Source organism: Vicia villosa, linkage group LG3 (genome assembly GCF_029867415.1).
Source record: "Vicia villosa cultivar HV-30 ecotype Madison, WI linkage group LG3, Vvil1.0, whole genome shotgun sequence".
Lineage (NCBI taxonomy): Eukaryota > Viridiplantae > Streptophyta > Magnoliopsida > Fabales > Fabaceae > Vicia > Vicia villosa.
Genome location: NC_081182.1, coordinates 117,797,131 through 117,822,742, shown reverse-complemented (window position 1 = coordinate 117,822,742; position 25,612 = coordinate 117,797,131). Strand labels below are relative to the sequence as shown.

Below are 25,612 nucleotides of genomic sequence, written 5' to 3'. Positions count from 1 at the left end.
GCTATGATTCAAGAAGAAATTCAAAGCTCTGAAGTTGTCCTATGGAAGCAAGAAGCAGAAGCTCCGAATGTTCTGAAGTTCTAGGCAAATGTGAATGTCTCGACTGAAATGGAAAATACTCAGGGAAGTCTTTTATTTATAAATTCTTCCAGTATTTATTTCAGGGGGGATTGTTAATCTCAGGGGGGGACATATTCACACACTATGTTTATATGCTTATGCTATAACTGTGTAATTGTCTTTAGTCATCTGATATTCTTATTGCAAATTCATATCAATTATATATGTTTTTGTCATCATCAAAAAGGGGGAGATTGTTAGAACAAGAATTGTTCTGATCAATATTCTTAGTTTTGATGATAACAATGTATATGAATTTTGTATAAGAAAATGTGGTACTCTAATCCTATGCATTTTCAATTTTAGGAAATATATGATGAGTATGCACAATTCAGCGCAAGAAGCACTGACTCAGAAGGTTCAAGTATGAAACATCAGAACAGGCTCTCGCATGACATCAGAAGATGGTCAAGCAGAATCAGAACATGGTCTATTGAAGCATCAGAAGAACTTTAGTTCAGAAGTAGAAGCACTGAAGTTCTTATGGTATCACGCTAGAAGCACTTCAAAGTCAGAAGACAAGAAGATGCTCTGCGCCAAGTTGTTTGACTCTGATTAATTCAAATGTTGTATCTACAAAGATCAGATCAGAATCAAGTACAAGATGGCAGGCTACGCTGACTGACAAAAGGAACGTTAGAAGCTATTAAAGGAAAAGTCAATTAAAGCAGGAAAAGAAAGGCTCGAGGTAGTTGACAAAAGAGTGAAACATTAATGCAATGTTGTACGGATCACGCAATACATTAAATGCTCCCAACAGTCATCTTCTCAAAACGCCTATATATAGAAGTTCTGATTAGAAGCTGAAGACACAACTCTTGCGCAAAAATACAGAAATGCTGTCAAATTCAAAAGCTCTCAAACTTCATCTTCAACCTCACATTACTTTTGTAATATCTTAGTGAGATTTAAGCTTAGAACTTAAGAGAAATATCACAGTTGTGATTATCGCTTATTAAGAAGCATTGTAATACTCTTGCAAGAATTTGTTTACATTAATTTGTAAAAGGTTCCTAGAGTGGTAAAGGTGTGATCAGAATACTCTAGAAGACTTAGAAGGTATCTAAGTGGAAAATCATTGTAATCAAGGTTGATTAGTGGATTAAATCCTCAGGTGAGGTAAATCACTCCAAGGGGGTGGACTGAAGTAGTTTCATTAACAACGAACCAGGATAAAAATCATTGTGCAATTGTTTTTATCTTAAGAGTTTTTAAAGTTACACTTATTCAAACCCCCCCCCCCCCCCTTTCTAAGTATTTTTCTATCCTTCAGAAGCGTAGTGGTTAGGAACAGTTTTAACAACCCTAGGAGTCAGTATAACAAAATCCTTCTTAATATGCTTTCGTAGTTACCCTTGCCTCAATTAGGACTTTTGAATATTGTAACTTGGCTTGGTTCATGGTTTAAGAAACAACGGATATAAGGCTCAAAATTTATTTGACCCATCCCTTTCTCCTTGATGTTCTCCCAATCCTAAAAATTCGCCTAATCCAATGAATATGCTTAGTATGTAAGAGAATCGTTTCAGTTTTGATGTTGAGTAGAAGCCTTAGTAGAGATCCAAGCACCGATGAAAAATGCTGTAGAGATCCAAGTATTGATGGGAAGCTTCAGTGATTCAGCAGTCACAAGGTTATCCTTTGTATTTCGCCTTTATTTTTTTTATCCTTTATTTCTGTATGAGCCAATTCCTTTGAATTTGATCCATCGGGATGCCCTAATTTTTGCCTAAGTCATTTTGTTTTGTTTCATGGAATTTTCCATTTTGACTTAGCGGGCGCTTTCCTTCTTTTTTCTTTTGAATGCTCCTTTTGAAATATTGATCCTTGGATATTGACTGTTGTGACCGCCATGTTGACCTTGATTTGTAACTTTGATACGCCCTCGATGATGTATTGAGGAATAAGTTGTGAGTATTGTTTTTATTGCTTCCTCATTTTTTTTTGATGAATGCGAGGAAGAAGATATGCTTTAACCTTTGCTATCCTTATGCTTCAACCTTTGCTTCAACCTTTTCTTGACCCTTTGCTTGAACCCTGGCTTGAATTGACTGATTCTCTTGACAACCAAAATACACCATTTAATTAATAGAAATCTACCATGCCCCTGGTTGAAATTAAGGTTTATTTGGAAAGTAGAAACAAACTCCAACTCCTGGCTCGAGGGGGTGACGAGGGATTAACATCCTTATTTCTCCACTGTTTAGGAATTGAAACAATGCATGTACATCGTCGGCTCTGTCTTACCTTAAAAGCATACGTTTAGCGAGATTTAGTTATTTGTATTCGTCATTCTCCTTTATGTTTGTTAATAATCCGAAATTTGAAATTGAAAATATAATAGAAGTGTGCGAGTGGAAAGTCGTAGTAGTGAGCGAATGAATTGACTCCAAAACCTGCATGGTTATCCCATTAGAATTGGTAATCCGAAGGTACAACTTTTATTCTGAGTAACACTTAGCGATCGTAGGGGTTGAAATTCTGAGCATGACAAAACCTATTGATCCTAGGGACAATCTCCTTTGTAAATCCGTTGACTTTGTTTTACTCCTTAGTTCCTAGACTTGTAGAAGTAAAGGGTAACCTCGAATTCTCCTTGGGCACGTCAAACCTGTCGGGAATAAATTATTAGTAATGGGTTTTCATTGTTTCGGAACTTCATGAGTTTCCTTAGACTGAACCTCTTTTGCTTTTTCTAAGGGTAGTATCACACCGTTCGCAACCTTCAGAGTTTGTAAATTGATAAAGAAAACCTATGACCCTTTTGCACCTTGGTGGGGAGTTAACATATGTCTCCTTCCCTCCATTGTAACCATGCATCTTCGTTCAGGTTATTGCCCCAGTTGGACTGACCCTTGCCCCCCAAGTTATCGCTGTAATACGGTGAACTGACTTTATTGAAATGTCGCGGTTAAGCAAGAGTCGCCACCGACTTTTATTTTATCCAATTGGAAAGGCAAAAAGAACAGGAAAGACCTTTGAAAGATTTTGAGTTTGGGGGGTAGGTTATAGAAAGGGAAGGTGTAAGGCACCCTTTGCATCCATGGTTATCCATGGGCTCTTAATTGCTTAGCTCACTTGTTTATTTGAATTGTTTGAAAAGTTTGAAGTGTCATGTGTGTTTCGTTAAGGACTTTAGCTTGTAAATAAGCGTAGCCTTGTTTTGAAATTGTTTTGAAATAGGAGGTGTGAAAAGCATTTGATTTTTGAATTGTTTGTGAGCAAGCAATTAAGAACTACCTACCCTAAGTTTGTCTTTCGCGTTTTTTAAGTCTTTCGGGCGAAAGGATCTATCCATACCATGAGAGGGCAGGAAGTCTTTCAATTGGATGTGTCGGGTCATCGAGAATAATCGTTCGCCACAAGACTGTCCCTACCATAAAGAGGGCAGGTAGTCTAAGGGAAGGATATAATAGTCATTTAGGCAACATGTAAAGATACCTTAGCAATCGAATGGACTATCATCATTTATCGAGGCAACATCGAGGGACGAGATCATTTTATTCGTAGGCAACTCGAAAGGACTATGATGTTTTATCGAAGGGACTATGATAATTTGAATTCGTAGGCAGCATGTGCTAAGGTATCCCTATGCTCGAAGGGACTTGACTATTTGATCGAGAAGGCGGCATAAGAGTGGTTACCTTAAAGGTGAGTGTGTGTGGCAATCACGTGAGTTGAATTCAGTTATGTTATTTTGATTTAGGTGAACTATGTTCAATTGATTAGTCTTATCACTCCCTAATTTACTAACCACGTAATTGATATCATGCAGAAAAATAAAATGCGAAAAGTAAATGTTCTACGCTATTACAAAGCTTCGGGAATGGGGAATACATGATAAAAACCGGGGGAGGCGGAAAGTAAAGAGCAAGAAGCAAATCCTAATTACTATTACACCACAAATCGAATGGGCAACCTATACACCTTCTAAAATTTAAAAGGGAGGAAATTAAATAATCAAATAAATATACATGCGACATTCAATGGATTTTGAGAAGAGAAGAGAAGAATCGAAATTCGAAATCAGAGTTTAAGAGAAAAAACAGTATTTGAACTAATTAAAACCTATTATTTATTTTTTTACCTAATTACTAATTAATAAAAAACCAATCCTAATTAATTATCTAATTAACAAACAAAATTAAAATTAATTAAAACTTACGTCTAAAAAAAACTAAAACTTGATTTTATTTAATCTAAAAATTAATTTAATTAATAAAAAAAACTAAATTACTAATTAATAACATCTTTTAATATTTGGTGAAATAAATAAAAAAAACTAAGTTTTGTGTGGAAACATGCTGATTAAAAAAGAAAGTTATAAAAGAAGGAAAAAACGATTTAAGATAAAACAAACAAAAGAAGAGAAAATAGACAAATAAAAAATAAGGAACAATGAGCTAAACCTGGTGTGTGATCTGGTGTGACATGCTTCTGGAGGTGTATAGTGGGAGGCACTGCTTGCAGCCTTTAGATTCTGATTACTGGAGATCTGACGGCGAGGATTTGAGGCTTCATGGTAGGCGTTGTGTGTGTCACGTGTGTAGGATCTGTTAGGTTTATGAGCGATAAAAATAAATGGCCAACCTGGGGACCGAACACGCTTCTTGATGGTCCTGAATAAGTATGGCTTGCCACCTGCGCTGGAATTATTAGTTGTAAATAAACTGATCAAAATTAATTATATAAAAAACTCAATCAGTGTTGGAATTTTCAACGCGCAGTTCAAAGTGGGGTCCATGAATCCTAACGCGAACCAATGGAACGATGGGAGAGAATGCGTCTGGGTTGACTAGCGAGTAAAAACACTCCACGCGTGAGTCAGCTTTTTCAATGCTCCTGTTCACCTTCTTCATCAACCCGCCTGCAGATTTTGTTGCAAAATTTCCTGCGGAATTTGTCGCGGGAAATCCTTCGAATTTCTGCAACTTATTAAAAACAAGAAAAAACAGTGTTAACAGTTAAACCAACTGCCCAGATCTTACAAGCAAGGCTCCATGGACGGATTGGATGCATTGTTTGAGTTTGAAACACCATGAATCTCTGAAAACGAAAGCTCTTTTCCATCATGCCCTAGCCATGGTATGGCGCGATTTGGCCCTTAAATCTGATAAACGATAGGTCTATCCTGTCACAAACAATCTCAGGAGCTCATTGAAATAGTTAGATTGCATTGATACACGATGGGAATATGAATTCGAATTCAAACGAAAAGACTTGATTAGAACATGATGTACAGTGCAATTTTAACGTGTGACAATCATGTATGAGAGTGTATACTTACTCTAAACCACCTCAGGAGTGTGATTATGTGCTTGAAATCGGATGAGGTCGGCCTTGGAATGAGATGCAAGGTTTGAAATTTGTAAGCAATTTTGCGAGGTTTAGGGTTTTGTCTTGAGGCAAGCTTTTTCGTTTTTTTATGGCTGCAAGTGTTGGTGTTTATATATGTGATGAATTAGGGTTAGATATTTGGAAACAAATCATATGATTGATGAGAAAAAATTTGAGAAAAAATTTGATTGGAAATATAATGCAATCTTTCTATTTTAGCTTCATTTTCCAATTTCCTTTTCCAAGAATTTTTTGGATAAATTTAGACTTGATTTGGTCAATGAGGGTTTCCCATGATTTTATTTGAATTGTTTTGGATTTTATTTGGTTTTATTTGATTTAATATTGCATTTATATGAATAAATCCAAATATAAATAAAATAAAACCATAAAATATAATCCAAATAGTCTTTGGGCTTATTTTGATCTTAAGATCACGTGGGTAAACCAAAACCATGGGCCCAATACTCAAAACATGAATTTTGTCAATTATAGTTTCAAGCATTTCTCAAATTTTTGCTCAACTTGTGTGATTCGTATCTTGCTCAATTTTTCACCCTTTTGAGTGTTATTGGACTTTTTAGAAACCTTGAAGAGTCCTCTAGCCAATGCTTTTGGTCCCGTGTCAGAATAATTTTCCATGCTCCTTGTGTGTCCTTTTAAAAAAAATGACTTTTCGCAGTCCTTTAGAAGGACCCGTAATGTTTCGGCTCATGTCTCCCAAATGGTACATTTCTTGACATTGGGCCCAACATCAAAGTTGCAGAGAATCAAATTTCCTTGAGAATGAGCTTTGGTTGGGAAATTTCAGAGGAAGTATGAGAGAGATATGACTGGTCAAAGTTCCATTGACTTTTCCTATACAAACCCTAATTTAGAAACTTTTTAATTTGTTGATTTTTGATCTTTCCTTGATGAACCATGATCAATCTTGATCAAATGGTGAATTATACTTCACTATGAGGATCTTGACAAAAAATCAGGAGTTTTGACTTTACTTTGACCACAGTTGACTTTTAGGTTAACCTAATCGACTGTTGACTTTCTGAACAATTGAGTGACCAATTCTTTGAGATGAGACTTGATACTTGTCATGGAGATGATGTGATATATATTGAGCCATATGAGATGCCTTGGAGCCCTTGATTTACTGATTTTCCTTTGAATAAGCCAAACCCTAATTCTCTGATCTTTGCTTAGGAGAGTGTGTCTTGAAGCTTTGTGTATTGATTTGAATTTGAATAGGAGAAATAGTACTGGCAAATTTTGGGGTATGACAATCGCAGAGCATCTTTGTAAGCCTTGCTATGTTCTAAGATGAACCCCTTTATGACTAGATACCTCTTGAGTGTATCTATGGGGGAACTTCTTTGTTGAACTAATCCTTTCTCGATGATAACCTTTATTGTATTTTCAATCCTATTACGAAAAGGCATGAACATGTGGCTGGCATGGTGAAAGACATCCCCTTTTTCCTTTGTAAGACCAAGCTCATTCCTAATAATTTATCCTCTTTTCTCCATAGTTTATGATCCTTTTGATTTTCTTCGGGAGTCCCGGGAAATCGGCTAGCACGGTAAGTACGGATACGGGAGAAGGTATGAATGCAAATGTCACTATGCCAAATTTGTCTTTTAGCAGCACCCCTAATAAAGCGCTTTTAGGAAAAAGCGCTGGTATAGGTTTCGCTAAAAAAACACGCAAAAAAAGCGCTCTGGAAGAGGGGGGGTTACGAAAGCGCTTTCATAAAAGCGCTCTTATAAGGGGGGGGTACGAAAGCGCTTTCAGAAAGCGCTCTTATATGGGGGAGTACGAAAGCGCTTCTCAAAAGCGCTCTTATAGGTGTCTTTATGAAAGCGCTTTCAAAAGCGCTGCTATAGGGGGTAGGGTACAAGAGCGCTTTTCCTGCAAAAAGCGCTGATATAGCTATGTCAACCAAGGCGCTTATCAAAAGCGCTGTCATAGCCTTTTTAAATTAAAAGTTTTAAAAACAAAATTTTATATTACGCATTTCAGAATCCCTAATTCATCTTTTTTCTCCCATTGACGCGCGCGATTTGCCCAGAAAACCCAGAAAAGCCATTCTTCCACAAATTCAACCCACCAGCAACAACAACCAAAGGAATAATCTTTTTTGCATTTTCTAAAAACCCAGATTTGCCCAGAAAATCTGCAAAAGCCATTCACCCAGAAACAAAAGCCATTCGCCCCCAACTTCGAATCTGCTTACAAAAGCCATTCGCCCCCACTTCGTCTCTTCACCGCCGCCGCCGCCGTGTACCATCTTGCCGCCGCCGCCGTCATCTTCATGTATGTCAGCTTGTTTTCTTTTGCTTTATTTGCAATTGTTTTTGTTCGACTGGCTATGTTATGATATGAACTACTTACTGCATAATTTCTAAGCTTTTTTCACTTAGCATTGAAGCAGAACGTTTCACAGTTGGGTGAACATAAACTTTGTTGTTACCATTTTCAGTTTTAGTGAGATTCTGTTGTACAACTCCAGCTTGAGTTTGTGTCATTTTTGTCACATTCATTGTTGTTGATGATAGGTTTCTCTTGTTGTAAATCCAATTGAAGAGAAATATAAGGAAATACTAAAAGTAAGGATTCCATTTAGAGAACTTACATTTGCACTGTTTTTTTTTAAATTATCTTTATCCTAAGATTAAGTTTGTTAGGTGAGAGAGAAAAAGAAGAGGTACGAGAAAAGAGGAATGGAGATGAATGAGGAGTGAAATGGGTGGGTCTAATATATAGTTGGGGAAATGGTGTGAAGCTACTAACTTTTGTAACTTTATTGTCTAGTGGGGAGATGGTCCCTATTCCCTAACAATAGGAGGAAAGTGGTGGTAAAAAATAGCATAACCTTTTTCTTATTTTCTCTATAGATATATCATTGAGTTATTTGAATTGTAATGGGTAGTTCAATTGAGGGTTAACTTGTCTACACCAAATGATTATTAAGAGAAACTGTGTTCACTTTAATAGAGTTACCTTACAATAGAATCCACCTGTCTATTCTTTTTATAATACAATTTTCATGTTTTACTTTTAAAAGTCTAAGTCACTTAATCCTACTAGTGGTTATGTTGTAAGTTAGTTATAAAGTTAGACTGTTAGTTGAGGTTAATTGTTAGGACTAATGAACTAGCCTCTCATTTACGAACCAATGTATGTTCAACAAGACGTGGTACACATGTATGCATCTGTTCTTTCTCTTGTTTGTAGTTACTAGCTAATTGATAATTGATTTCATATCATTTTAAATAATTGAGTTCTAGATTGGGTTTATTTTGATATTTGTTAGTAGTGGTGTATTTAACTGCATCGTGTGTGTGTTTAATTTTACAGTTACTTTGAAGTCTCTAGTTTCTACTTGTACAACGCCGATTCAAACCTACCCATATCCCACATCAAGTCTAACTCAGGTTACTATCCCTTTCTTCTTGCTTATAGTTTGTTGTTTTCTGCTTGTAGTTTATTGTTTATGGTTCTATTTAATTTCAATTTAGTGTCTCTCAATCCATTTTTTGGTTTGTGGACTTATATTACCTTGAAATAAGGTAATGTCTTCTTTAAGAAATCGGGTATTCTGATTAGGTATTCTGATTAGGTATTCTATTATTCACACTTTATAGGATCTCATTAGATATTCTGATCAAAACATAATGATGATAGCTATTTATTATCTTGACAAAATTCCTTAGTACCTGATAGAGAAACCAAGAAGCATTTGTTTAGCGTAATTAAGACATGGATGAAATCAAACCGATTGTCGAAAGAGTACGAGAAAGGGGTATGGGAATTCGTTGAGTTTGCGGTTGCGCACTCCGAAGACCCGCTTCGAATGTCGTGTCCTTGCTTGGGTTGCTGTTATGGGGGTAAGGTTGACGGGAAACAGTTGGGATCCCATTTACTACGGTTTGGAATTGATAGAAGTTATACATGTTGGACAATGCATGGTGAGAAAAGTAACGGGAATGCTGAGTCGAGTTGTAATAGGAAGTATGCTTCAAACGACGATTGCACAGACACATACGATTGCGATCGAGTCGAAGAGATTGCAGAAGCGCTTGAAGAAGATCTTGCGGATTGTCCCAAAATGTTTGAGAGGTTGGTAAGCGATGCAGAGAAACCGTTGTATGATGGTTGTTCAAAATTCACAAGATTGTCTGCGGTGTTAAAGTTGTACAACTTAAAGGCGGACAATGGATGGTCGGATAAAAGTTTCACAGAGTTATTAGCCCTTATGAAAGATATGCTACCAGAGGATAATGTTCTTCCCAATCGAACGTATGAAGCCAAAAAGATGTTATCTCTATTGGCAAGAATCAAGCTGTCGATCCCGAAGTTCAGAGAGTTTTTACTGAATGTGTAAGTATAATACTGTGTCTTTAATTAAATCAAATGTTTTTTAATATATAAATGATTTTTTAATGTAAATGAATTACAGGAGACCTTGTCGCAATCGGCATCCACCGGTGAGGGGAGCGTACTTAGTAGAGCACTAGATGCTCCTGAGTATCCTGGTCGGGTGAGGGGTAAGGGTCATGGTGTGACTCCAACCTCTTTTTACAAGAGTCCTAGGAGAAGAAATCATACCAATGAAGAAGTGTTGCAAAAGTTGCAGGAATTGCAAGCACAAGTCTCTGAATTGCAAAGAGATAAAGAGATGTATATGAGAGAAAAGTGCAACACTTCATCGGTGAAAGAAACTAGTGATAAGGCTAATATAAACTATCAAAGGAAATTTCCCGAGGTAATTATAATTTTTTTTCCTTTTAAATTGTTCTATTTTATTAATGATAATGACTTTATATTTACTATTGGTTTAGGGCATTTCATCTTGCCAACTATACTTATCGGAACCGAATTATCGACTAGTTGGCAAGGGAAAAGTGCACAACACTTTGGGAGATTTACTTCACCATAGACCGCTCCCGGATGGACACCTGAAAGTATCGGTGGATGTTGTAGTAGATCATGATGCGATGCTACCGGTACCTGACATGGTCTCAGAGACGACATTGCTGCGAGATGCAATAGGATCATTTGTTGCATGGCCCTCGGAGCTCATTACCATTAGTGATGAGGTATATTGAAAACGATTATGAATCATTTAGTTTTCGAATGTCAATTCTAAACCGTTTATTAATTATTTTTTACATTTTAATTTTAGACTGCTCCTATAAAACCCACAATTAAGGGTAAAGGGATTTTACAGGAGGAGGAGTCCGTTGCATCACTAAAAGAGGTACATTTAAAGTGTTAATAATTAATCTGAATCTAAATCTGCATGATTTTATATTTTACCTAACTTATATGATTTTTAGGCATCCGCTCGGGAGTCACAACAAGTGACGCAGCAAGTTCGTACCGTACCACCCACTGGTCCTCCGAAGCCAGCGGGAAAAAAAGGCGGTGCTTTTGTTCCTCGATACCGGTCGACGCTCGCAACAATGGTTGATATGTCCGATATGTCCGGTTTACGTGAAATCGATATGGATGAAAGTGTCTTCGGTATTGAATTCAAGTCACTTATTACAATTGATGACTTGGAGGAGATTTTTAGGCATGATCAACTAGGCGTCACTAACATGCACTCATACATCCGGTAATATTCACTCATCCGATATATTATTTAATTAGTCCCACAATATAATTTATTTACACATTTCAATGAAAATAATCTAATGTTTATTATGTTTTTATTTAAGGTTGTTGTATGACAGAGTGTTGCGCGGGAATCCATTGTCTAACAGATTCCGTTTCGTGTCTTCCGCCCATTGCAGCGGAATGGCAATTGCTTCGGAACCGGAATCAGTTAGACAGCGCTTAGTCGATAATTTTCATGTCCACCGGCAATACAGAAAGTCTGCATCTTTGGGCGTATAATACCCGACCAGTAGGGTTAGTTTCTCATTATTTGTTCATCTAATCTCTCTTTCTTTTGTGTATAGAAAAATTTTCATATAACCTATTGTTTTAATTTATAGAGCACACTGGTTGCTGCTTGCTATCAACCCTATAAGGGAAGTCGTGTATTATCTGAATTCGGTAAATGGTGAATGGACCAATTATCCGGCTATGAAGGACATCGTTGATTTGTAAGTGGGATCGTTCTAAATATATATTCGTGTATATTTATATATTTACTTATTTGTGGGATTGATCTAAACATATGCTTTTATATATTTGTTAATTAGATCAATACAAGTGTTCCGAAGTCAACGGGACGCACAGGTATCCCGAACTAAATCTAACAACATTACTTGGATCCAAGTGCAGGTACATTATTTTTCACAATTTTGCTTATAATATATTTATGCTACTTGATAAAACAAGACAACTATAGAATCTTATTTGTTTTTCTATGTAGTGTCCGCAACAACGAAACAGTTACGATTGCGGATACTTTGTATTGAGGTTTATGAAAGAAATCCTTCAGGAAAATCAATTAGAGATTCCGCTCGCGGTATGAATTTATAACTTAAGATAATTTCATATAATTTATTACATTTAACTAAATGTATCATTCATATTATGTTTTTGTTTTGTAGTACCTTGACGAATTCCGTGCTGCTGGGTACCTGAGACTTAAGTTGGAAGAAATAAAAGAGGATTTGTGTCAATTTTATATTAAGCGCTTTTTCATGTAGGATTTGTGTCGATTTGAACTATAATATTATTGATGTTTGTCGCACGCTCGCGAAAATGAACAGAGTCGCCACCAATATATTTATCCCATAAGGGAAAGGAATATCAGAAAACCTAACAAAGGAAGGAACAGGGTCTTGCGACCAGAGAATCAAGGTACGGGAGTCGGTTACGCGAGGGGAAGGTATTAGCACCCCTCGCGCCCATCGTACTCGATGGTATCCACCTATGTTTGTTTCTATCTAAAGGGTGTGTACTATGTCTACCTATATGCGAATGCATGCAAAAAGAAATACGGGGAAAAGAAGGAAATATTTACAAATGTGCTCGTTCAAGCCCCGCGACTTGATGCCTACGTATCCTTTTCAGGAATCAGAGCGCCGTAGTTCGGCTAACTAATTTCTGTTTGTTTTTGTGTTTTTTAGTTGGGCGGAGTTAAAGCTCGCGCTCTTGCATAAGGGACAGCCTAGGATGCAATGGAGCGGAGATAACAGTGCCCTTAAGAAAGGAGAGCAAGAGAGAGAGTTTGAGTGTTTCGAGAAAATCCCTAAAGCAAGGGAAACTCGAGTTACTCTATGGTTTGTGTTTTTTATTGGTTGGGAACTTACGCCTGAATGGAACCCTAAAGCAAGGGAGATCCAAGCACTCGAACGTTCCCTAAAGCAAGGGGCGTTCAAGCTTCCATTCCCTTTTTAAGAATTTTCACTTTTATTATTAGTGTTTTAAGTATTTTCTTTGTATTTTTTATGGGGAATTTTATTTGAGTATTTATTAGATGTTTTATGTTGTAAAAGAAAAAGAAATGAAAGAGTGGGGGACTAGCCTAATCTCTAAGCCTAGAGTTATGAATTACTTCTAATAGGAATGAGGAGGAAGATGCTTTGGTATTTCACAATACATGGAAAATATTCACAAAAATGAAAGAATTAAAGTCTAAACTATTTACAAAAATATTCACAAGCAAAGGCATTTTTATTCATGTGAGAAACCAATTTGAATTAACAAAAGAAACTACTTATTATTTATGGTTTATCAACCAATTAAAAATCAAAAGAAATCAACAATTAAAAAAATCAATTAAAGAAAATAAAATTCTAAAAAGTCTAATTGGATAAAAAGAAGAATTTTTGTAATTTTTTTTATTTAGGAAAATTTAATTAATTGCAAAAAGAATTAAAAGCATAAAAGAAAAATCAAACTTTATTACTTATAAAATCTATTAACAGGGGGGTTGTAAAAGCAATCAGTATTTGAACTAAAAACCATTAGAGCTGATTGGGCCAGAAAAAAAAGGGGTGTGGGAATAGCAGTTACGCTTAAGGGCCCAGTCTGGAAGGGTGGTGTGTTAGCAGATAGGATGTGTGATTCAGGAAAAATCCAGGCCCAAACGCGTAGAGGCCCAACGTCAGTTATTTATTTTATCTTCATTTTTATCATGTGGTTGCAATATTATTCATGTAATAAAACGTGACATGCATATCTCAGAAAAAGAAATCAATTGGTCAATGTGCGATTAAGTGGAATAAGACAAAAGTATGCTTGAGCCAATCACACGCTGCCACTACACATTCTAATCATTTAACAATAATAAAGATAACAAACAAATGGGAGCCCGGACGAATGACACTGCGCCACGTATGCATCAGAGGGAGGAAGGGAGAGTGAAGCGTAGGCGCCGGAGAAGCTTCCGGTCACCTTCTCCGGCAGGTCTCCGCCGTGGCTAAGATTCAAAATGCCCAGAAATGAGTGACTCCACCACCGTCCGACTCGGTTTTTCACGTAGATCACGGATCTACCCCTAGTTTCTTCTAATTCGTCCTCTAATTCACAAACCGAAGCCAATTCATAAATCCTAACTTGAGCAAACCTTACCAAAACTAAGCCTAAACACATCAACAGGTTTCTCATGACACGCAGAGCTCATATTCGCACAGAAATCAACCAAACAACAAATCACAACGTTTCAGCTAGATTCACAGAAGATCGGATTGCTACACATTATATTACATGCTGCTGTAAATTAAGGAGCATCAATCACCATAGCAAGATTCTAATGAATGCATCTACATGCTAGGGAGATTCTCGAGGCTTACCTGAATGAATCTTGAGCGAGAGTCTGCGGAAAGCTCCTACTCCTTACGTCTGGACTTTGAATGCAACGATAGTGGTGAACTTCAGAGCTTGATTCAGGTCTGAATTTGGAGATGATGCACGCGAAGACGATGTAACTGGATTTGGCTTAGGAGTGCAATCGTGACGGTGATTATGACATAGTAGTGATGATGATCGATTACCGGCGCTCGTGTATGTTGCTAGGCAGTGAATATGGATGACGGTGGATGAAGCCTAGTTATCATGAAGCCATAGGAGACGGATGAAGGTCGCTCACGGTGATTGAAAGTTGTTAGAGGTTGCGTGAAGATGATGAAGGTGAAGATTCGGTTAGGGCGGTTCAGAAGTTTGTTATGGTGGTTAGGGAGGAGGAGAGAGAAGATTATGGTGGCAGGTGGTGGTGGAGTGAATGAATGAAGGGAGTGAGGGAGAGTGTGGAGAGAGGGAAGTGAGAGAGAATAGAGTGAGGGAGAGTGTAGAGAGTGACTCGTGAGTGAAAGGGAGAGAATCAATCTTTTGGGTGTGTGGTGCAATTGCTCTTATATGGTCAGTAGGAAATGAGTAGTGAGGATTTCTTAGATATGGGACTTATGAATCAGCATCTTGCAGCTACATTGTTTTCCTCGGTGTGGGACTTGGAAGGCAATGCTTAGTGAGCAAGTGTGTGCAATTGGAGCAAGCATTTTAGTGTCTTTTTGAAACCAATGCATGCATGGGCTTTAATGGCAAGTGATAGTGGATGTAATGGGGCTTTTCATAAAGCTTAGTGAACAAGTGTTACACTTGTGGTAAGCTTTCTTTATGCCTTCACATACACAACAAGTGTGTGGCTCTTTGTAGTAATATGCTGGCAGCATGTTCACGTAGCAGTCCTTTAGCATCTCTTTGCTAGCTTGAACACTATAGCCACACTTCATCATTTTAATCAAACTTGGAGCCATGGTAAAGTAGGGTTTGGAAAGAGCAAGATTGGTGTTTGGATGTTCTCAAAATGGGACTTGGAGATGGGAGAAAAATGACATGAAACAATGGTGGATCATGGCTGCCCCCAGGCTTGTGCATATAACACGACCAAGCTCATGCCGTTTGGAAAAATAGGATTCGGTCAGGCCATGACTTCAAAGTGTTATAACCTTCTCATTGCTTGCTCAATTTCTGTGACCCATGGTTCTTTAGAGAGGGGATATGGCAAGGGATACATCCATCCCATATTTGACTCAGATGGGTGCCTATCACTCTCTAAAATCGGGCTCAAAAGTAGCCCACCACGTGTTTGACAAAAAGCCTTGCGCAAGCCTTGAACTTCTGCTCAGCCAGACGCGTCATTGTGACTTGATGAGGGCACGACTTTGAAGACCTCCACCTCATTCCATATTTGTCCAATTGTGCAAATTCTTGTTTCAATGGATAGAGAGGATGGCAAGGAATAGAATGACACCAAGTTTGCTTTCATAGCCCTTCTGTTGAGCTCTAAAAATGGCTGGAGATTTGGCATGCCATGTGTTTGTTAAAATGCCGGGTCATGGCCTGACTTGTGACCTGGATTGTGCCTTGATTGAAATGAGTTTTCAGAAACTTCACACCACTTTAACTCTTCATACAAGCTTCAAATGAAAAAGTGTCCAACTACAAAGTTGTTCTCCTCCATGAGAGGAACAACTTTGATGTTGGAGATTTCTCCAAAAAATGCCATCTGCCACGTGTAATTCAGTGCTGAAGTAGACTGTTCAACAAGATTTTAAGGCATAAAAAATTTTTCAAGTGTTGAAAATTTGCCTTTTTGTTATTTTTTGCAACTTTTTGTCGAACCCCCGATTTTATCCGTTCTTCGACTTTTCTTGATTAATTTTCCACCAAAAGTCAATATTTGAATAATTTTCCCGATTTTGACCCAAAAGTCAACTGTTCCGATTTTTCCGACTATTGATGAAATTCCTGATTAAATCTCTCCCAGTCGAATCCAGTCAAACAAACACATCCACATAGTCAGTATGAGAAGCTTTTCACACATAGAAACCATTCCTGATTAACTGTTGACCAGAAAGTCAACTGGTTGACTTTGGTCAAAGAAACCCTGTTTTAAGGAACCAGATGATTCGCAAGCTTGCACTCTTCAATCAATGCCCTTATTTGAAGCAGAGAGACACCCCAATCCAGGAGGACTTCAATGAACATAGAGCCACATGATTATACCTCAGTTTTCTTAATCTCTGATCAAAATTCTTTGCAACAGAGCTTTTTCTTGCTAGCCTTTGAATAGCACCAATGATATGCATGCATGGATATGGATTATGACCTAAGTGATGTATGTACATGAATGCAAAGCCTAAGCCAGTTAGAAGTTAAAGGGTAGGACAAATTTGGGGTATGACAGCTGCCCCTATTTAATCGTCTTATACTCGAAGGTGAGATTGACGCTAGTCTTTCGAACATTCGAGGTAGAAGAAGATTAAATATCAAGACCTGAAATTTGTCCTGAAAAGATGGTGTAAGTGTTATCCTTATTTTTCTTTTTTGTTTTGATATCTGCTGGGGAAAGAGAATTTTTGTTTTTTCTGGTGGAAGAATTTATGGTGGGTAATGGCACTACAACATTTATTGCTTCTGGCAACACTTTTTTATGCAACAAGTGTAAATTGTTGCCTAAAAAAAGATCTGGCAACAATTTTTGTATGTGGGCATGACAATTCTTGCAACAACTCACAAATGTTCCCTAAAATACTTCTGAGAACAATTTTCAAGTGTTATGATAATTTATCTTTAGCAATAACGAATAAATGTTCCCTTAAATGCTTTTGGGGACAATTTTAGATTGACGCATTGTTCGTAACAGAAGACTACATTTTTCTAATGTTGCATAAAATATTCAACACAAAAATTAGGTGCCAACATTTCCTTCAAGCGTCAGAAAATTTATTTAATTTATAATTAAATAAATTATTTATTTTAATAATAAAAATATATTTATCATAAAATTTATTTAATTTAATAAATAGAAATTTATAAATATTAAATTTAATAATAATTTTTTTCATAATATAAATATTATAAAATTCATTATAATATAAGTAATTAAAAGTTATTGAATAAAATTTATTGATTTTAATAATAATTGAGACTAAAATTATATTTGACACTTAACAAGAAGTTATCGTTTTATTTTGTTATTATAGCATATTCATATTAGTAATGTTAATAATTATATATTAATACATTAATATTAGTAATATTAATAATTTAATTACTAAATTTTAATTAGTTATATTAACGAGAAGTTACCCTTTTCCCTTACTTGTAAATCTGTGAACCCTAAATTTACTCTCTCCTTCTCTTCCAACCAATTGCTTTCCCTCTTCCAATCGAGTTAAGTTTGCGGATCCCCCCTCTTTCAACCAAGTTTCATTCGTGCCCCTTCGTCATTCCACCGTCTTGAGCCCCCCACCCTTTCACCGTCACGAGCCCAATCAATATCCCATTGAGCTTCCATTCGTCTTCCTCCGTCTTTCCATCGAAGTTCCTTAGTCTTCACCCTCTTCCTACTGAGTTTCGTTTGCGGCTTCTGGTGAACGCTTTGAGGTACGTGACATAGTCGTCATATCTGGATCTCTGTCGCCGACATAATTTAGTACTATAGTAAATTTTTAAAACTTATTTTAAATTATTTTTGAATGGTATCTAACATTGATTTCATGTAAAAACTCGTGGTTGTTGTTACAAATTCATTTTGGTTGTTGCTGTACTTGAGTTCATGGAAATTTGATTTTGTTGTTGCATAGTGATTCTTTTGAACGGGGTTGAGTTTCTTTTGAATAGTAAACTTTGTGACTTTGGGTTTATATGTGAACTATTGAATCTATATGCAAAATCCATAATTTTGTTGGTCTTACTTATCCAATAAATTAAGGTTGTATGTTTATTTAGGTGAAATTAGAGCTCAAGAGATCATTTGTTTTGAATAATCTTTCTGAAGTTCGACAAACAAGTGAGGCTAAATCAAAGCTTCAGTATGTTCACTATCTCATTAATGTGACCAAAGGAGGTGAAATTGTGTTCCCGGTTGCACAAGTTGGTATAGTAAACTAGAAATTTCATTTGATAGTTTCAAAGAGGAGATTGTTTCAGATTGTAAATTGTTTGGACTTTAATTACTAATAGCTTGTTTTGATAGCTAATGAATTGATTATGCTTACAGGAACGTTGAAGCTGCAGGGGTTCTGAAAAAAGTAATGTATATCACAACATGTGATTCCCTCGCCTCCTTTTTTCAGCCAAATGAAACTATAGTGAGTTTGGATCTGTTCATTGGATTCTATTCTGCATGAAACTCCGAGAAAGACTTCAGAGTACGTGTTGTCATTTTTTTTAATTGTTGAAAAACTGTATATATAATTGTAGAAATTGGAGTTTTAATAAATTTTAAATTAATATGATTTGTGTTTTGAGCAAATTAGGAAAAGGAAATCTCTAACTATGCCAAGAGATATTTATTGTTATGCTAAGTATCATATTTACCAAAGAAGTCTTCACATCTAATGTCGTTGTGAAGTGTGTGCTACAACTACTCCATTCTAGTGGGAAGTTGGAGTCTCTTTTAATTGTGTTGTAGTTTATGATAAAATTAATCTATGTTTATCTTTGGTTATACCTTTGTTGAGGAAATATTGTGCTTATTTAATTTCCAGAAGTGGAGGATTAGTATTGTAGTTGTTCTCTTGTTTGAGTGGTGAAATACATGAAATTGTATATTGATTTTGTGTCTATTGGTTGAGAGAGGCTAAACCAGTTATCAAGTGAAATGAGTACAAATTCATAAAAGTGCTATTTGTGAACCTCACGCAATGAACCAATTGAGATGACGCTTGTTTTTCTTAAGAAAATATTAATTAAAATACATTATTTTTCCAAGTAATTTAATAATGGCCATCCCTTTAAAGAGAGTAAGTGTCATTTGGCATTGGAATCACGCCTGAAATATTTATGAATAGAAACATTTAGTAGTTTATGTAAAAAATATTATCACTTTTATGATTTCTCTAATTATTATAAAAGTGACATTTTTTTTGGTTGAATATAAAAGTGGCATATTGGTTTCATTATTTTCATTCCTGTTTTCAAAGATTTGAGTGGTGAAATCATTATCTATTTAATTTATCAATGTTTCCCATTTTTCTGACTTCTTGGAATGTTGAATAATCTTGCATTATAGAATAGCTATTTAGAAAGTAGAAACTATGTATACTTGGTCTTGTGAAAAGTAAACATTATCCTATTTACTAATTTGAAGTTAACAGGTCTTCCCTTATGGCTTACTTATATCAGCTGTGTTTATGACGAAAATAAAAAAAGCTTTTGCTTCTTTCCTATTCATTTTGTTATGCAGGAAATGTACTCACAACAAATCTATTTGCATTTCATTATTATAATATATTTGTAATTTTAAAAAAATGTATTGGCTAATTTTTGTTTGTCTTCGATGTTTGTAAGAACTGCTTTGGCAAATTTGTTTATTTGTATTTTTCTTTCATTTTGTGATGTAGGAAGGTATCAATGAAAATGATAAAGAGGAAAATGATGCAAGTGACAAATTTCAAAAGGATGATGCAAGTAATGAGGATGGTGTAGGTGATGAACTTCTAGAGGAAGACATAGGTGATGAAGAGGATAATGGAGATGACGACGAGTTCGCCAAACTTAAACGAGTTGGATGATGTTGTTTTAGCTTATACTTAAGCAATAAACTTAAAGAAACTATGTATTTTGTCATTTGTTAGACGTATACTTCTAAGTTAATGTTTGTGTTTACTATTTGAGTTAATGCATGAAGATTTTATTAACAAAAAATTCGTGGTACTTACAATTTATATTTAGTTTAATTCTTGTTTGAATTTGTTATTTTACCAACATATAGTTATAGTTACGAAGTGTTCTTACTATTTCACTTTTTGATTTGACAACATTTGTAAAGTGTTGCCGTATAGTGTTTTCAGTCAATCACTTTTAGGGAATGTTTGGCAGTCGTTGTAAATTATACCAACACTTTTAGGGAACGTTTGACAGTCGTTGTAAATTATACCAACACTTTAAAAGCGTCCCCTTAGATATCTTGGAAAAATGTCCCCTTTACTTAAAGTTTTGGCGACGTTTTAGCAAAGTGTGGCCAAAGAGCACTAAAAAGCGTTGCCTTAAATAATAGGCAACGCTCGTATAGAGGACGTCTGAAAAGCGTCCCCTATTCTTTTAGGCAACGTTTTTCACATATTTAGCAACACTTTTCAATTGTTGTTGAAGAGGTAAAATGTTGTAGTGTGGGTTTGAATGGAGATAGCTGATAACGTGGTAGCGGTGCCGACACGGGGTTTTCAAAGAGAATGGTTGTATGAGACAATGATCGAAAGAAAAAGACCTCGTGCGATTTACGACTCAACGTCAGGACTGAAAGGAATAAGATCTCGTGGCGATCTATGACTCAACATCGAAAGAAGATCTCGTGGCGATCAACTCGTCAACAGAAGAAAAGGGAATAAGATCTCGTGGCGATCTTATGACTCAACATCAAAAGAAAATCTCGTGCGATTTTCCACACTTTGGAAAGGAATAAGATCTCGTGGCGATCTATGACTCAACATCGAAAGAAGATCTGGTGGCGATCAACTCGTCAACAGAAGAAAAGGGAATAAGATCTCGTGGCGATCTTATGACTCAACATCGAAAGAAGATCTCGTGGCGATCAACTCGTCAACAGAAGAAAAGGGAATAAGATCTCGTGGCGATCTTATGACTCAACATCAAAAGAAGATCTCGTGGCGATCAACTCGTCAGCAGAAGAAAAGGGAATAAGATCTCGTGGCGATCTTATGACTCAACATCAAAAGAAGATCTCGTGGCGATCAACTCGTCAACAGAAGAAAAGGGAATAAGATCTCGTGGCGATCTTATGACTCAACATCGAAAGAAAATCTCGTGCGATTTTCCACACTTTGGAAAGGAATAAGATCTCGTGGCGATCTTATGACTCAACATCGAAAGAAAATCCCGTGCGATTTTCCACACTTTGCAAAGGAATAAGACCTCGTGGCGATCTTATGACTCAACATCGAAAGAAAATCTCGTGCGATTTTCCACACTTTGGAAAGGAATAAGACCTCGCGGCGATCTTATGACTCAACATCGAAAGAAAATATCGTGCGATTTTCCACACTTTGGAAAGGAATAAGATCTCGTGGCGATCTTATGACTCAACATCGACTCGACATCGAGGGACAAAAGAAAACATTGTGTCAGACACTCATCAGAGATTGAAGATACCTCGCATCGGCACTGCAGCTTAAAAGTGTATGTAATATGATAGCAGATATCAGGCAAAGTTTGTACAGGTAACAACTTTGAGGGGATGGGTCATTGTTCTTATTCAACATTAGCTCCTATTATCTGGCTCGTGCTTTGTATGCATGTTTGAGTTTTTATGGCGTAATGATCCATTGTGATGGATGTGCTATGATTTCGAGGATGCAATGCTATATGCAATGAATACTATATGCAGAGAGTGCCAAGTAAAGGCCCTTGGTGGGACAGAAGAGTAGGATCATGGGGTCCGTTGCTTGTGATCTCGAGCCATCATCGTGAATTGATATTGGAACCCTACAGTACCAGATATTATTGGTAACTGCATTGAGGGTTGGAACATAGCCCTGTTGGGGATGAAATGATTTTACTCGACTTTCCTTACATCCTATGCTGCTTGGGGAATCATGAGTTTTGAGCGACCGCTCTTCGTCTGCCATACGGAAGAGGGATATGGACCTCTTCAGGTGCTCCGTGCTTACCGGTATTGATGAATTATACTCTGAAACTCTCCTGTGGGATGATGATGACCTTCGCGACACATCATGAGCCAAGATGACGGCTAGAACCTGCAACCTGCACAGAAAACAACGTTTGGATGCAAATGGTGCCCCTTAGAGCACTTTTATGTTTATGTAACATCAAGTTTCGTTTTGATTTTGTGATTATTGCCCCCACGCTTTCAATGCAATGTTTAATAACGAATTAAATCACATCTCGCATGCGAAAAAGAAAGAAAGAAAGCTTTTGCGTCAAAAGATCATTTTATTGATGGAATGCCTGTAAATAGGCTTCTGTACAAGGAAGCAACTCCTAAATGAGGTAGTTGCGAAAAAAGAAAATAAAATGCAAAGAGCAAAATGGCAAAGAGAAATGCTCGGATTTCCATTAAAACTGATATTGCTACAGTTCCCATATCCTCGATCTTCTCAATGCTTTGCTTCAGAAGGGTAATGGTTGGATTGATCCGTCTATTCCGCCAAGGGCGTATAGTGGTCTTTGTGAAGGATATTCAGACTGCAGCCTCTCGCTTTTGGTCCCTAACTTTTGCCTGGATCGCCCTTTCGGGTTTTCAATCCAGCGGGATACCCCTTTTTGCCTAAGTCGCCCTTTCGGGTTTTCAACTTAGCGGGTTATTCTCTTTTTTTTGTTTTATCCCTAATTTTTGCCCAAACCCTTTTGGTTTGCCGGGATGCCCTTATTTTTGCCTAGGTACGTCGACCTGGCGGGTCTTTTATGCGTAGTATTTTTTGACTGAGTCTGAATTGACTGGAAGTGGAACGTCTTCCCCATCCATCTTTGTCAGGATTAAAGCACCACCTGAAAATGCTTTCTTCACAATGTAAGGTCCCTCATAGTTGGGAGTCCATTTGCCCCTTGGATCAGTGTGAATTGGCAAGATCTTCCTTACGACCAGGTCACCTGTGTGGAACTCTCGAGGCCGAATCTTCTTATCATACGCTTTCTTGATCCTCTTTTGGTACAACTGGCCATGGCAGATAGCAGATAAGCGTTTCTCCTCAATTAGATTGAGATGATCAAGCCTCGTTTGAACCCATTCTGTTTCATCGAGTTTGGCGTCCATCAAGACTCTCAACGAAGGAATCTCCACTTCGACAGGTAGTACGGCCTCCATACCGTAGACAAGAGAGAAGGGAGTTGCCCCAGTCGAAGTACGAACCGAAGTTCTATAGCCATGCAAAGCAAATGGCAACATCTCATGCCAATCTTTATACGTTATAACCATCTTCTGGACAATCTTCTTTATATTCTTGTTAGCAGCTTCGACTGCGCCATTCATCTTTGGCCGATAGGGTGATGAATTGTGGTGTTCAATCTTGAACTCTCCACACAACTCTGCCATCATCTTGTTATTAAGATTGGACCCATTATCAGTGATGATCTTGTTTGGAACCCCATATCGGCATATGACCTCTTTCTTGATGAAGCGAGTAACGACTTGCTTGGTTACGTTCTTGTAAGAAGCAGCTTCAACCCATTTGGTGAAGTAGTCGATAGCAACAAGAATAAATCGGTGCCCATTTGAAGCTTGTGGCTCTATCCGCCCAATCATATCTATGCCCCACATAGCAAAGGGCCAAGGTGATGTCAAGACATTCAAAGGAGTTGGAGGAACATGAATCCTGTCGGCATACACTTGGCATTTGTGACACTTCTTCACGTATACATAACAATCACTTTCAATCGTCATCCAATAATATCCTGCTCGCAAGATCTTTTTGGCCATAGAATGTCCACTGGAATGAGTTCCAAAAGATCCTTCATGAATTTCCCGCATGATCAATTCTGCTTCGTGTCTATCCACGCATCTGAGCAAAACTGAATCATAGTTTCTTTTGTACAGGACGTCTCCTGACAAGAAGAATTTGGATGCTAACCTTCGAAGCGTTCGCTTATCACCAATCGTAGCATCTTCGGGATACTCTTGCTTCTCAACGTACCTCTTGATGTTGTAATACCATGGCTTTTCATCATTCATATCTTCAGTAGTGAGGCAATGAGCAGGGAATGCATGGGCAGGCTCTTTGTAACGGAGGATCGTTATGTCTGGTACTTCTTTAGGGGAGCTAACTCTGAACATAGCCGCCAAAGTAGCCAAAGCATCTGCCAATTGATTTTCCTCTCGGGGGATGTGATTGAAAATGATCTCCTCGAAAGCGGGAAGTAACTCCAAGATATAGTCCTTATAAGGAACTAAATTGGGGTGTCGTGTCTCCCAATCACCTCTCACTTGATGTATAACCAAGGCAGAATCCCCATAAACCTCAAGGATCTTGATTCTCATATCAATGGCTGCTTCGAGACCCATTATGCAAGCTTCGTATTCTGCCACATTGTTCGTGCAATCAAAGCATATTCTGGCTGTGAAAGGGATGTGAGTTTGACGAGGAGAAGTCAAAACTGCCCCAATACCATGGCCCATAGCATTTGATGCACCATCGAACGTGAGAGTCCATCGCTCTCCTGGTTCGGGTCCTTCATTATCATCTAGTTTCATGATATCTTCATCAGGAAAGTCAAACTTCATTGACTGATACTCTTCTAATGGTTGATGAGCAAGATGATCTGCAAGGACACTTCCTTTGATGGCCTTCTGTGTGACATACTGGATGTCGTATTCTGATAAAAGCATTTGCCATCGGGCTAGTCTTCCTGTAAGAGCCGGTTTTTCAAAGATGTACTTTATCGGGTCCATTTTGGAGATCAATAGAGTGGTGTGAGTCAACATATACTGCCTCAGTCGGCGAGCAGCCCATACCAAAGCACAGCAAGTTTTCTCGAGTAGTGAGTAGCGGGATTCACAATCGGTAAACTTTTTGCTCAGGTAATAAATGGCGCACTCTTTTCGACCAGACTCGTCATGTTGGCCCAGCACACACCCCATAGATCCTTCAAGCACAGTTAAGTACATAAGAAGCGGCCTCCCAGGAACCGGAGGCATGAGAATTGGTGGTTCCTGGAGATACTGCTTGATCCTTTCGAAGGCTTCCTGACAACGATCATCCCAGCGGATATCTTGATTTTTGCGCAGCAGTTTGAAGATGGGTTCACAAGTGTCAGTGAGATGAGAAATGAACCTGGCTATGTAATTCAATCTCCCAAGGAACCCTCGAACTTCTCTTTCATTCTTCGGTGCTGGCATGTTTTGTATTGCTCTTACTTTATCAGGGTCGACCTCAATCCCTCGTTGGCTCACAATGAATCCAAGTAACTTTCCAGATCGCACTCCAAAAGTGCACTTGTTTGGATTAAGCCTCAACTTGAATTTACGCAAACGAGCAAACAGTTTCTCGAGATATACCAAGTGTTCCTCCTCAGTTTGGGATTTTGCAATCATATCATCGACGTACACCTCAATCTCTTTATGGATCATATCGTGGAATAGAGTCACCATTGCTCGTTGATATGTTGCACCAGCATTCTTAAGACCAAAAGGCATCACCTTATAACAATATGTACCCCATGGAGTCGTAAAAGTAGTCTTGGTCATATCTTCAGGAGCCATCTTTATTTGATTATA

The 25,612-nt window shown here is 37.6% G+C and overlaps 1 long non-coding RNA gene across 2 annotated transcripts; it reads left to right on the top strand.

Moving 5' to 3' along the window:
* Positions 1–17,531: 17,531 nt before the first annotated feature.
* On the top strand, positions 17,532–20,019 carry LOC131656582 (uncharacterized). 2 transcript variants are annotated; one of them, XR_009300171.1, is made up of 4 exons: positions 17,532–17,805; positions 18,151–18,298; positions 18,422–18,572; positions 19,767–20,019. It is a non-coding gene; the product is annotated as an uncharacterized LOC131656582 (long non-coding RNA). The 2 variants fall into 2 exon arrangements; XR_009300172.1 differs by having other exon boundaries at positions 18,134–18,298.
* The last annotated feature ends 5,593 nt before the right edge of the window (positions 20,020–25,612 follow it).